This window comes from Conger conger, chromosome 15, assembly GCF_963514075.1.
Source record: "Conger conger chromosome 15, fConCon1.1, whole genome shotgun sequence".
NCBI lineage: Eukaryota > Metazoa > Chordata > Actinopteri > Anguilliformes > Congridae > Conger > Conger conger.
Genome location: NC_083774.1, coordinates 26,812,954 through 26,826,155, shown reverse-complemented (window position 1 = coordinate 26,826,155; position 13,202 = coordinate 26,812,954).

Sequence of the window (13,202 nt, the reverse complement as noted above, 5' to 3'; positions counted from 1 at the left end):
GCCAGAACGCCCACCACACACTAGCTGAGGTGGAGAAGGAGAGAACAATTTTCTTGGCAGGTTGACAGAGCCAGGCTGGAAGATTAGTCCGGACACCGGGGAACCCTTGAATAGATCCCAGGCTCCCATGTTTCAAATGACATACAGCCGAGCAATCTGAAAGCACAGGGTACCCAAGCAGAGACTTCATTGTTTGTATGTCTGTGGTGAGTTGCAGCCATCCAGCATAGCAGTCAGTGGCAGGGGGAAGCTACTACTGTTGTGACTCTGCCCTCCTGCCTTTCTGGAAGCTACTTCTGCTGGTTCTTTATTTTTTAGTGGCTGGGCGGTCTTTACCAGAAAGGGCTTCTCTAACCAGAGCTTTATTTGAAATTTCATTCCCTTACCGGCAAAAAGACATTCATCTGCTTAGAAAGAAGAAATGCCCCTCTAGCTTATTTTCTGCTGGCAAATAGTGTCTTCTCTCCCCACTCTGTTGTTCATTTTCTGACTTTTGTAGTGAAATCTCTTGATAGGATATAAAATGCAACAAAACTGTCACTCCATTTTCATCACAGTCTAAGACTTGATGAACACAAAATGAACACTGTTGCTTTGAGAAGGGCCAGGGGCCAATACGATGTGATTTACCAGTACTCTGAGAAGTGTGTTTCAAAAGCACTTCAGCTTTGTGTTTGCAGGATCACCCAAATCATTGGCAGCTGTTTCCCTCAATTTAAGGTTTTCAAAGCACTTTCAAGCATTCATGTTCTCAGGTCTTTCTGTTTGTCTCTGCAGTGAATCCCACGCCGAAGGGAAGATTCTGCCAGATGATTCTGTTAATTGTATTAGTTCACTGCCAAAACCAAAGAGTATTTTAGTTGTATATTTAGACCTGGAATCTTATTTCTATGCTAAATAACACTGCTTTCTCACAGAAATCCTGGGATATACATGGGATATTGAACCTGGGATTGACCCACTTTTGACCCGTTCACACCCCTGATAGTCCTTACCATTCACACCAGACTTCCCAGGTCTGCAAGATATATTTTTTGCAATTAATACATAAAATAATAAAAGCAGATGATCATTCATTGGAAATATGAAATGTACTTTTGAAAATGACTATAAGTGCACCTTGATACACAGCTCCAGGTTGCCCTTACATTTCCCAACCCCGATTCTAACCTAATTGTGGCCTACAATAAAATGTGAAACTGATCATAAACATTATTATTTGTGAGGTGACAGTTATCATATAAAACAAAGTTTGCATATGGTTTCATTTTCTTGAAATAAAGAATGACACAACTGATTTAAAATTAAAACACGCAGAAATTTAACAAGCATGGTTGCCGACACTCAGGCTCAGGCTCGTCTCCAGCCATAATGAGTTTCCTTGATAGACTGTCGAGTAACCCAGGGTTCTCCCTTTCATATCAAAGCCCAGCCGTGTCCATCCCGGATAATTCCCTGGTCGTGAGAAGGATGAAGTCACAGTTTGGGGACGGATATCCCGGGTTAACCCTACAGTGAACACGAGTAATTCCCCAGTCGTGAGCAGGATGAAGTCATGGTTCCGGGACGGATATCCCGAGTTAACCCGACAGTGAACACGGGGAATTCCCCAGGCGTCGCTTCTGTGTGAAAGGGGTATATACAGTGGGAGCAATAATTATTTGATCCCTTGCTGATTTTGTAGGTTTGCCCACTTACAAAGAATGGAACTGTGTAGAAGTTTAATCATAGGTACATTTTAACATTGAGAGACAGAATATCAAAAAATAATCCACAATAACAACGTCATATAAATTTTATAAATGTAATATCATATTTTCACATTAAATAAGTATTTGATCCATAGAACAATAGGACTTAATACTTGGTGGAGAAACCTTTGTTGGCAAGCACAGAGGTCAGACGTTTGTTGTAGTTTTTCACCAGGTTTGCACAGATCTTGGGAGGGATTTTGGTCCACTCCTCTTTGCAGATCCTCTCCAAATCCTTAAGGTTCCGAGGCTGTCGCTTGGTAACTCGAAGCTTCAGCTCCCTCCACAGATTTCTGATGGGATTTAGGTCTGGAGACTGGCTAGGCCACTCCAGGGCCTTAATATGCTGCTTTTTGAGCCACTCCTTTGTTGCCTTGGCCGTATGTTTTGGGTCATTGTCATGTTGGAAGACCCATCCACGACCCATTTTCAGTGCTCTCACTGAGGGAAGGAGGTTGTCGCCCAAAATTTCCTGGTACATGGCCCCATTCATCCTCCCCTTGATACGGTGAAGTCGTCCTGTCCCCTTAGCTGAGAAACACCCCCAAAGCATAAGGTTTCCACCTCCATGCTTCACAGTGGACATGGTGTTCTTGGGGCACTTCTCTTCCTCCAAACATGGCGAGTCGAGTTGATGCCAAATAGCTCTATTTTGGGCTCATCTGACCACATCACCTTCTCCCAAGCCTCCTCTGGATCATCCAGGTGTTCTTTGGCAAACTTCAGACGGTCCTGTACATGTGCCTTCTTCAGCAGAGGAACCTTGCGTGCACAGCAGGATTTTAATCCTTCACGGTGTAGTGTGTTACTGATGGTTCCCTTCGTGACTGTGGTCCCAACTGCCTTCAGGTCATTAACAAGCTCCTCCTGTGTAGTACTGGGCTGATCCCTGACCTTTCTCATGATCATTGATATCCCACGAGGTGAGATCTTGCGTGGAGCCCCAGACCGAGGGAGATTGGCGGTGACTTTGTGTTTCTTCCATTTTCTAATAATTGCTCCAACAATTGTTAACTTCTCACCAAGCTGCTTGCTTATTTTCTTGTCCCTGATGTCCTTAGACAGCTCCTTTGTCTTGCCCATGGTGGAAACGTTGGAATCTGCTTGATTGTGTGGACAGGTGTCTTTTATACAGCTACATAACGATGTAACGAGTTGACACAGGTGTTTCGGGTCATGAGTTGAGATAAGGAGTGCTTCTTAATGGAAAACTGACAGATCTGTGGGAGCCAGAATTATTGCTGATTGGTAGGGGATCAAATACTTATTTCATGCAAAAATACGATAATAAATTCAAAAAATTTATATTATGTTGTTATTGTGGATTATTTTGTGATATTCTGTCTCTCAATGTTAAAATGTACCTATGATTAAAATTCTACACAGTTCCATTCTTTTTAAGTGAGCAAACCTACAAAATCAGCAAGGGATCAAATAATTATTGCTCCCACTATAACAAAAATATTGCTATATGTGAGAAAGTTTGACTCCTTTCAAGATTTGCCAATGGGGTGAGAAGTGCTTTTGCAAGCTTAAAACAGGCTAATATTTCCGACTTCAGAGAGAGAAAAAATATTTTAAGTCACATTACAAGACTAAAACAGTTAAGACAGACAGTGTTGCAGTGTTTATTCATGTCGCCAAAATAACTGGTGACACGTGATGTGTGTGTGTATGCAAAGAAACACCATTAAACAGTTTCCATCAAATATTAAGACTCAGCTAAGCGTTTTTTTATTGGTATCTTTCCAGAAGCCCAAGAGGCGGCTGAAACAATGTAATTTATCAGAATAGAGCTCCTTAGACAGAGGCTGCTGGGACAGGCAGTCAGTCCTAAATTAATTCAACAGCATTTCGATCTTTCTGATCCCATGCAGTCCACACTGGTTAGAAATGTACTCCATCAGTGTAAAATGTACTCTTTTGCAGAGTGCAATTCTGACTGTGCATTGAAGAGACACGCTGTTGGCTGCTTGGAAACTCACTGCTCTCTTGACAGACAGGGAAAGCAGGTGAAAATAATCCAATGAAAAAGCAATGTGACAGCTCCCCACAGGACTCAAACATTTCCTCGCTGGAATCTTTGTTGAATTTTGAAGCCAAATCAATATTTTTCATATAGAAACATCCTATGACTCATCACTAAATCAGCAAATAACTTTTCCTACTTCACAGTTCAGAGAGACTTCACTCACTGATTATGGCACCTGATTTAATAACTGCAGTGTTAAAAAAAGACAAAGGAATGAAGATCATTCTACCCTGACACGGTACACCACTTTTATGAAAGTCATACAATTTCATGCTGGAAATTTTTAATTTCAAGGGCTTTCACTGCTGTTAAACTCAGGTTTTCAACCATGAAGACAGCCTCATTTTTCTTTTTTTTTCTCTTTTAATGTTTTTATTATTTAAGCTATTGAAAGTACAGTAGCCCTACTATCTAACCCACAGTACCCCTCTGTGGTTGCATTTATGGATACTTAATTCTGTGGCACCCCATGTGGCTATATGGAATCCATCAGTATGATGGAATGACTAACATAATTTCTCCCTGGAGAACCATCTAATTCATAAAGTGGGTGAGAGGCGTCTGTTTACGGAACTCTCACTGTTTAATATGATGCATTGGGTTCAGTGAAAGTGCACCTTCAGCATTCTGTCCAAACCAACAACCACAGTGATCACACTGAATCACCCCTAGTGTTGAGGGAGAAATAACTTCCCGACAGCGTGGTCCTACGTCCCGACACGAAGCGTTCATAAAAGCTTCATAATACCCGCGACTAAAAGCCATTAATAATAACAACCATTATTATTAATAATGGATGGTCAAATGCATCATACTAATCGGTTAAGCTTCCGGCATGTTTTGATGCCAGGGATGCTGAACAGATACATATAACTGCATGGTAACTTCGAATTTGAACCGTGTTCCCTGCTGTCGCTGGTAAGCTAGAACGAAGCAGAAATGCGGAGAAAGCTCTAGACTGGCCTAAAAGCCATGGGTGGCAAGTATAATAACGTTACAGGGATAATACCTTATGAATGAATATTCTATTTGGTCGGCCTGTTCCTGGTTCAGATGTTTGTGCCAATTGCCATCATTTCTAAAAATATTCAATTATTAAGGACTTCACACTATATGTAGTTTACAGATAATATCAGCGAACTGAATATATTTTAGCCTCTCGGGGCGTTCTGTGTTCAAGTGTATTTCTCTGCACTTGTGGCACTGTCTGTTGAGTGATAACAGCCAGTAAAAGTATGATCATTCTCTCCTCACCCACTCGTGTGTTGAAAGTTATTTTATAATTACTGCCTAAGTTAGTTAGAAATGCATTGCATAATATTGCATGTAGCGCACATTGATAGTTGTTGGATATTTTCAGTGTGGAAGAATTCTACACACCTGTCCAATCTCTTCTCGTTAGCAAGGTTATAAATCACCATCAGAAATCTCACCCACGTGACACTTCTTGGCCAATCTGATTGCCGTATTTGCCCTTGGTGGTCAATTATTTTTCAATACTGTGGTATAAAATTTGAATAAGGGCTTCCAAAACATGTAGTCAATGGCTCAGGTGGGATGAATAGTAAAATTTAAAAAAATCTCAATAGATAAACTCTATAGACTTCCAAAGACATTTACACAAGACTACTAGAACACATATACCCATATTTCTGTAAATATTGGGAAGCCTTCTGATAAGGGAGTACCGCAAACAGTGTTTTCCGTCGTTAAGTGCGCAGTGGGTTTGCAGAGTTTCTGCTGGTTCCAGTAACAGACTGATGGACCGACGCACTTCCAGAGAGGGAAGTGTTTGATGCAATGCGATCGTGAGGCTGATCGTGAGATGATTGCTCCCAGACTGTTCTGCCTAATGAGGCTGAAGTGGCAATGAGAAGACTCGAGTGGTGTGTGATATGACGCTGTTGCTCAGTCTGTTCTTTTTATTAATTCATGCAGATATTTATTCCAGTCGGGAATTGTAACTAAAAGTATATGTTGCACAACAACTGCTTCTTTCTTGCATACACACGTGGACACACATACTTGCACACATATATAGGGCTTCTATAATATATACAGTGAGCTCCATAATGTTTGGAAGAAATACATTTTTTCTTGATTTGGTTCTGTACTCCTCAGTTATGGTAAAAGGTTGGAATTTATATAGCACCGTTATCCAAAACGCTGTACAATTGAAGCTTCTCATTCACCCATTCACAGACAAATAGCGATTGGCAGCCACGCAAGGCACCAACTAGCAATTATAGGTTTGCAACCAAACAATTAATTTGTGATTACAGTGTGGTCTTACCAATTGTACAAAAGGACTTTCTGAAGACCAAGTAGTGAGTAGCAATTTCACAATAAAGTTTTTACAATATGTTGGCGCTTTACGGACGCCTCTGGATGGAGGGTGCTTACTCCAATGCCTGAAAACCCCAAGTTTATCTGAGCTGTCAAACCTTACAAAAGATTTTTAGAAAAATATGCCTTTAGTAAAATAAGTCATTTTTCCTGAACGAAATTCCAGAGAGTAGAGGCTATTTTACAATGGTGTAGGGGAGCAGGATCGGCGGTCCAAACGCGACCGAGTTGGGTTCTATAAGTTACTCATAAGACGTGAGATAACCACTGAGTTTCTTTCTGGGGGCATCCCTAGAGACCAGGGATGTACCCCAGGGGAGGAAGGGGTAAAGCATAAAGGGACTTAACTCCCTGGCAATTAGCCTACGAAGAAAACGACCATAATAACCGGTCGACAATTTTAATCTGAGACTTGAGGAAAAACTGACCTGGGTAGCCTACGCAAACTGCACCAGGGAGGAAAACTATGCAGGCTCCCAACTGCGATATAGCATACCTAAAACCGGGAACGGCAAAGTGAACGCGAAAGACAAACCAGACATCCTGTCTCCTAATCCATTGACAAAGCGGGAACACAATCTATGTGGACAAATAGCCAATGAGAGAAAGCATGTGGAACAAGGGCGCAATAACCTCAATGATCTAACCCTTGGCGTAGACCGTAGGAATCTGCGAACGGGGTCTCAAACTCCCTGAGGAATCCTGTCTTCCACCGGTCCAGTGTCTAACATTTGTGCACCAAAAACAAAAGGTGAAAGTGAAGATGTGAGACTATCCTCATTACCCTAAACTGACGGAGAATTGCTACGTGGTTAGCTCCCATAGACTCCGTCATAATAGGTAAAAAAAATAATAGTCAGACACACCTCACATAATGCACAAATGAACATAAAATAACGTGCTATGACGAATGCAACAAACAAGCCCCGATTAAAAAGAAAAAGACAGAGCTTAAATAGACAGGCACATAGCTAGCCTTTGTCAGTAATCAGATCCCACGCGGCAGGCAATTATAATCATTCATCAGCACGAGGGCATAGATTATCTATCTAATCGCCATTCATTGCCAAATTGGAATTAATTACCAAAATAGGCCAGAATGCGACAATGGTGCGATCTAGCGGCGCAAAAAGGTAATGTCTGGAAAACCTAGCCGAATCCCTACCAGAACCACAAAATGAAGGTTTTGGACTGGCCCAGTCAAAGTCCTTGAACCCAATAGAGATGCTGTAGCATGATCTCAAATGGGCAGTTAATTCAATTAATTCAGTTCTTCAGGGAAAAGGGGACTAAAATCTCCTTACACAGTAATGTGAAAGACTGACATGAAATTAAAGGAAGTGCTTGGTTGCAATTATTGCTGCCAAAGGTGGTGCAACCACTTCTTTAGTTTAAGGGGGCAGTTACTTCACAGGGGTGATTGGGGTGTTTGAAACATTTTCATTAAAATAAATTAAATGGTAATTTAAAAATGTGTTTTGTGTTCAATTAGGTTTCCATTGTCTAATATTACAATTAGACATGAGTGTATCCATTAGGTGTGACAAATATGCAATAATAGAGGACATCAGGAAGGTGGCAAATAGTTTTTCACTGCACTGTAGTTAACCATAAAAGCAGGATGTTACGGTTTGTTAAGAAGTACCTAAACGAGGCTGCGTAGCTCTGGAACAAGTTCTTGTGGACAGATGAGGCTAAGATTCAGTTGCACAAGAGTGATGGCGAGAGCAAAGACTGGAGACCAAATGGAACTGCCGGAGGAACCCCACTAAGATGACTAAGTACATACTCAATAGCAAAAATAATCTAATTATAGTGAAGTCAATGGGCCTCATTTATCCATATTTTCTGTGTGAAATTTACAAATGTGTGTGTGAGCGGAACCGAACTAACAAATTCCGCTGGATTTATCAAATGCGCGTGTCCACCTATCAAGTAATCGTGCATTAAAATCGTGTTCACGGAATTCAGGATTAGGTTAAATTGACAGCCCTAATATACCATATAAGGAGCTTGGATTTTCAGCTATGTAAAGAGACTAAAGAAAAAACACTGGAAAAGATTGACATTCTGTTAATGGAAGTACAAACATATTTTATTCCGTAATGTAAGCAGTGGATTGTCAGAGCTGGGGAAGATGAAATCCTGGCAAGATATAGCCTAGCTATTGTAAACTCTTTCTCAAGTTCCACGAGAAAAAGAAAATAGTTTGACATTAAACGGGAGGCAAAAAAGAAAACATGTAAACAAATGAAGCACAGCAGCCATCCGGGAAGGTGGCACTTTCCTTCCCTCAGTCAAGCCCGGAAGGCAGCAAGTTTAGCTCCGCCAACCACAGATTATGTGTACATATTACTTTGCAGGCAGCTTTTCTTTGTGTGTATTTTTATGAAATGTACCTGTATCTATGTTATTGAGCCTGCTAGTTTTCTACTTCAACAAGCTGCTGCCTTCCAGGCTTCACTGAGGGAAGGAAAGTACCTTGGGCTTGTGTATGCTGGAGGAAGCATTGGCCAAATTATAAGTGATGTCACTGTCTGGAATACCACCAGAGGGTGACAGCAATAGCCTACGTTTTCCCTGCCCTTGCACAGAGCCAGAAGGAGATGTCACAAGCCTCAAACAAAGTGGTCATGTGGCCATGCACCAAATCTTATAATAAAGCAGTAAATGTAATGTACTGAGAGGTCAGCTATAGCAACAAAGCCTAATGCTGCATTCATGTCATATTGGAATTACCAAAATTACCAACTTCTGACTGTCATCTAACTCTTCTGTCATCCACCACAGTTGTTTTCCGTGGTCTTCCGGGTCTTTTGGTGTTGCTGAGCTCACCAGTGCGTTCTTTCTTTTTAAGAATGTTCCACAGTTGATTTGGCCACACCTAATGTTTTTGCTATCTCTCTGATGGGTTTGTTTTGATTTTTCAGCCTAATGATGGCTTGCTTCGCTGATAATGACAACTCTTTGGATCTCATATTGAGAGTTGACAGCAATAGATTCCAAATGCAAATAGCACACTTGAAATGAACTCTAGACCTTTTATCTGCTCCTTGTAAATGAGATAATGAGGGAATAACACACACCTGGCCATGGAACAGCTGAGCAGCCAATTGTCCCATTACTTTTGATCCCTTAAAAAGTGGGAGGCACATATAGAAACTGTTGTAATTCCTACACCGTTCACCTGATTTGGATGTAAATACCCTCAAATTAAAGCTGAAAGTCTGCAGTTAAAGAATATCTTGTTCGTTTCATTTCAAATTGTGGTGGTGTATAGAGCCAAAAAGAGGAGAATTGTGTCTATGTCCCAATATTTATGGACCTGACTGTAGATATCATATATGGTTAATATTTGCCATTTACCTCAAATAAATACTAGGCCATATTTATGAATAAAAGTTATTTGTTGTGATGTGATTTTCTAAATTATAATCAAGACATGGGTGCAATAAATCATGTTTATCTTGAACAAATATAAACAAAATAAGGTTTTCATCACTACTGATGTTTATTGCTTTGTTCAGTTCAAAGCAATAACTATCAATTGTTATGAAAACCTTATTTCATTTACATACAGTATTTTATGGAAATGATAAACAAGCCCCATTGAAGAGAAATGCATGCCGGTTTACACACTGTGTTTTACTGTGTGTGTGTTGCAAATGTATTTCCTGTACTTGACACGTGTGTACTGTGCTTTTCTGTCCTTCTTGTGTCCACACACATTGCAGTGCTTGCTCTTGTTGCAACTGGCTGCAAACTAAAATGATGAAAACACTTCAGGAATTTTACTGACACCTCTCTCGCTCGGTCACTCTCACTGACACTGACGCTTCCAGGCCACAGATTCTCCCTTCCCCAGGCAACAAATGCATGAGCACCACATTTTTGCCTTTCTTTGGCACATGGGTCACCAGGGACGTGTCGGGCATGAACACAGACGTAGATGTTCTGCATAGTCAACAGCTGAGGTGGAAGCTCTCGCTTGTTTTTTCAGAGTGCTCAGCTTTCCACTTGAGGAGTTCCTGCCCCAGACTGAGCAAGGTAAAAATGGCATGTGATGTTTCCACCACAGAGATCCTGATGGGCCGGGTGCTGATGCGCTGGTTCTGGGGCTGGCTGCTGACAGGCTGGTCCTGGGGTTGTCTAAGGGGTCGGTCTCATCCTCTTCTTCAGACTCACTGTCAAACTTGGAATTGACAGAGACATGATCCTCATATTCGGAAACTTTGGAAAAATCCACAGTGGAAGACCACACCAGCTCCTCTCACTTCCTGAATGATTTATAAGGCCCTCTGAGCAAAGATGATTTTTCCCATACTGATGGATTGTGGTAAGGAGCTGCCCGTGCAAAGCTATTTATCTGTTGTGTCGCTCCCCCAATATGCAGCTGGGGTAGAGTGTGAGAAAATATTGAATGTTTAGAATGTTTAAGCTGCTAAATCCTACAATTTCATAATTATGTAAACATTCATCTTCTTACAATATTACAATTCCAATATGTAATGACAGGTAAACAATGTAAAATTTTAACATATTGTGTATTTTACTTGAAAATAATCACCAGCTATTCTGTAATGGCGGCCAAAAAGTCGAAAATGCTTGACTGGCCAAGTCAATCACTGGATCTGAATCCAATTGAAAATGAAGAACAGACTGAAGGCAAAATATCCCTGAAACAAGCAGGAACTGAAGATTACTGCAGTACAGGCCTGGCAGAGCATCACCAGGGAAGATACCCAGCATCTGGGGATGTCTATGTATCAGACTTTAAGCAAGCAGTCCTTGCATGCAGAGGATATGCAACCAAATATTATGATGTTCAATGGTGATGTTCAAAAGGTGCTGTCATGTTTTGTCAGATGTAGTATTACAATAATAATGAAATCTGAATTCTGTCATTCCAAGGTATCTCACTGCAACCAGCAAAGAAGACAAAGAAGTGGTGAGCTTCTGTTATCATGATGTCTGTGTATGATTAATCTTTTTACCCTTGATATTTCATTGTAATTGAACTGTACATATTACTTAGCGAATGCCCCACTTATTATTGTGATGGGTAATATAAATAACATACTTATAGTATATATAATGCATTATGCTTACATATGTTAAGGGGGAAAGCCCAGAATCTGCATTGTATGTTTCATAAGCCACCCTGTCTTTTTCCCCACAGAAACCCAATAGGCATGATGTTCCGTTCACAAAGTTGTACATGCAGCAACAATACATGTCACGCAGCAAGCTGTTGGTCAGAAGTAGTACAGCTCAGCGTTTCGTGCTAAACAATGTTTCCCAGGACTAAATGTAGCCTTTACAGTATATGTTTTTTCTCGAGGTATGAGCGATGGTCCGCAAATAGTCAAGAATACAGAAACTGCACGTACCTGACACCCATACTTGCTTCTTTTGAAGGTAAGCTTCACGCTGAAACAAAAGAAAGCGATCTTTTCCCCGATGATTCGAAATCGAATTTAAACCGCAGAATTCCGTTCTTACGCTTTTATCAATGCTAAGTTCTCGTGCACAAGTTGAGCGCAGCAAGGTGCGCGTACACCTGCTGCTCGAGTGGAGTCTCCACTCAAGCTGCTCGCGCCAGCCCGCCCGGTGCGTGTCCCCGTGCCTCCGCTGTGCAGCTTTCCTTGCGCTGACATTTATGAAGACATACGTGTCATCTGACTTGACAACAGCGCAATGAGAATGTGCAGTTCATTCTGAAAGCATACCGGAGTGCGCCTGCCCTTGCCTATTTTACTGACAAACTTATATTTTTCATTGTTACAATTTTGGCATTCATTTCCAGACCATTCATTATATTTTAATATGAAAGTCAGTGTGCTATACGACTTCTAATATAACTTCATATTTTTATTTTTTTATGAGTATAAATGTGAGTGGAAAATCTCATGAATCTGACATTTTTCTCGAATAAAGGAACCAAAGTATAAGCGTGTAGGGACGCCTTACTGCATCCCTAATGTAATTAAATAAGTGTGATGCAATTAACCACAAAGGTTAATTACAGGACATTTTTCTTCTATATTTGTTGATAATGGCCTTACCCATACTGACATACCATAATTGAACAGGGCACTTTCATGACGACAGGAAACGCAAAGGAAAAGAAACACAACTGTTTGAGTACAGCAAGGGAAGAAAGATAATGTTCAACTGGAAAAAATTGAGAGGAAAAAGAACCCTCTTGATCTCCATCATCTTTGCCTAGTGTTGTTCAATATTTGTTATAGTATTTGTCTCCATCTAGTGGCGAGAAAGGAAAGGGAAGAAAATATGCATGTTCCAATGTGCATTCTTACTTTACTTCGATCTTGAGCGCCATCATTTGGCTTACCTGTGTATACCTGCAAGCTCCAGGAATAACTGGATCTTGAGTCACATGCCACCCATATCTTGATGTTATATTTCCATGTCTTCCAGGGAATGTACTTCCAGGTACCATTTTTCACGATTTCACACAAAGCACATTTTTCATATTTTTCCATGATATATGATATATGTACCTTGTTTCCATTTATTTTGAGGAGAAATAGAACACATTTAAAAACACTAGATTTCCACTTTCGACATTTTTCAGGCACCATAACTTTTCACACATTTCCTTGTACATGTGTTATTGTTTTCATGATATTTTGATGATTTCCTCGGAATTTCAGTCTAAAAATCTGAAATGTAAGATTACTGGGTTTTTTTTTCACTTTTCCACGTCTGGGGCTTATAATTTTTCATCCAACAGCAATTTTGACATATATCATGAAAAATGTAAGAATACTAAATCGTTTTCTTCAGTTCAACAGGTCGGGGGCATGGTTTTTTTTCTCGATTTTTCAAGAAGGACCTTTCGACACCTTGCACGTAATTATTTTTTTCCATCTCATTTGAACGACGAATCACAAATGAACTCTGACCCTAGATCGAGTTATGGGATCGGTTTTGTGGTGTGAATTTGTATTTCATAATTTTCAGTCACGCACACATTAAACAACTGTTTTAGGACTTAAAACACTCCTCATTCACAGTATGTTGCTTATTTAACATACTACGAACGATGC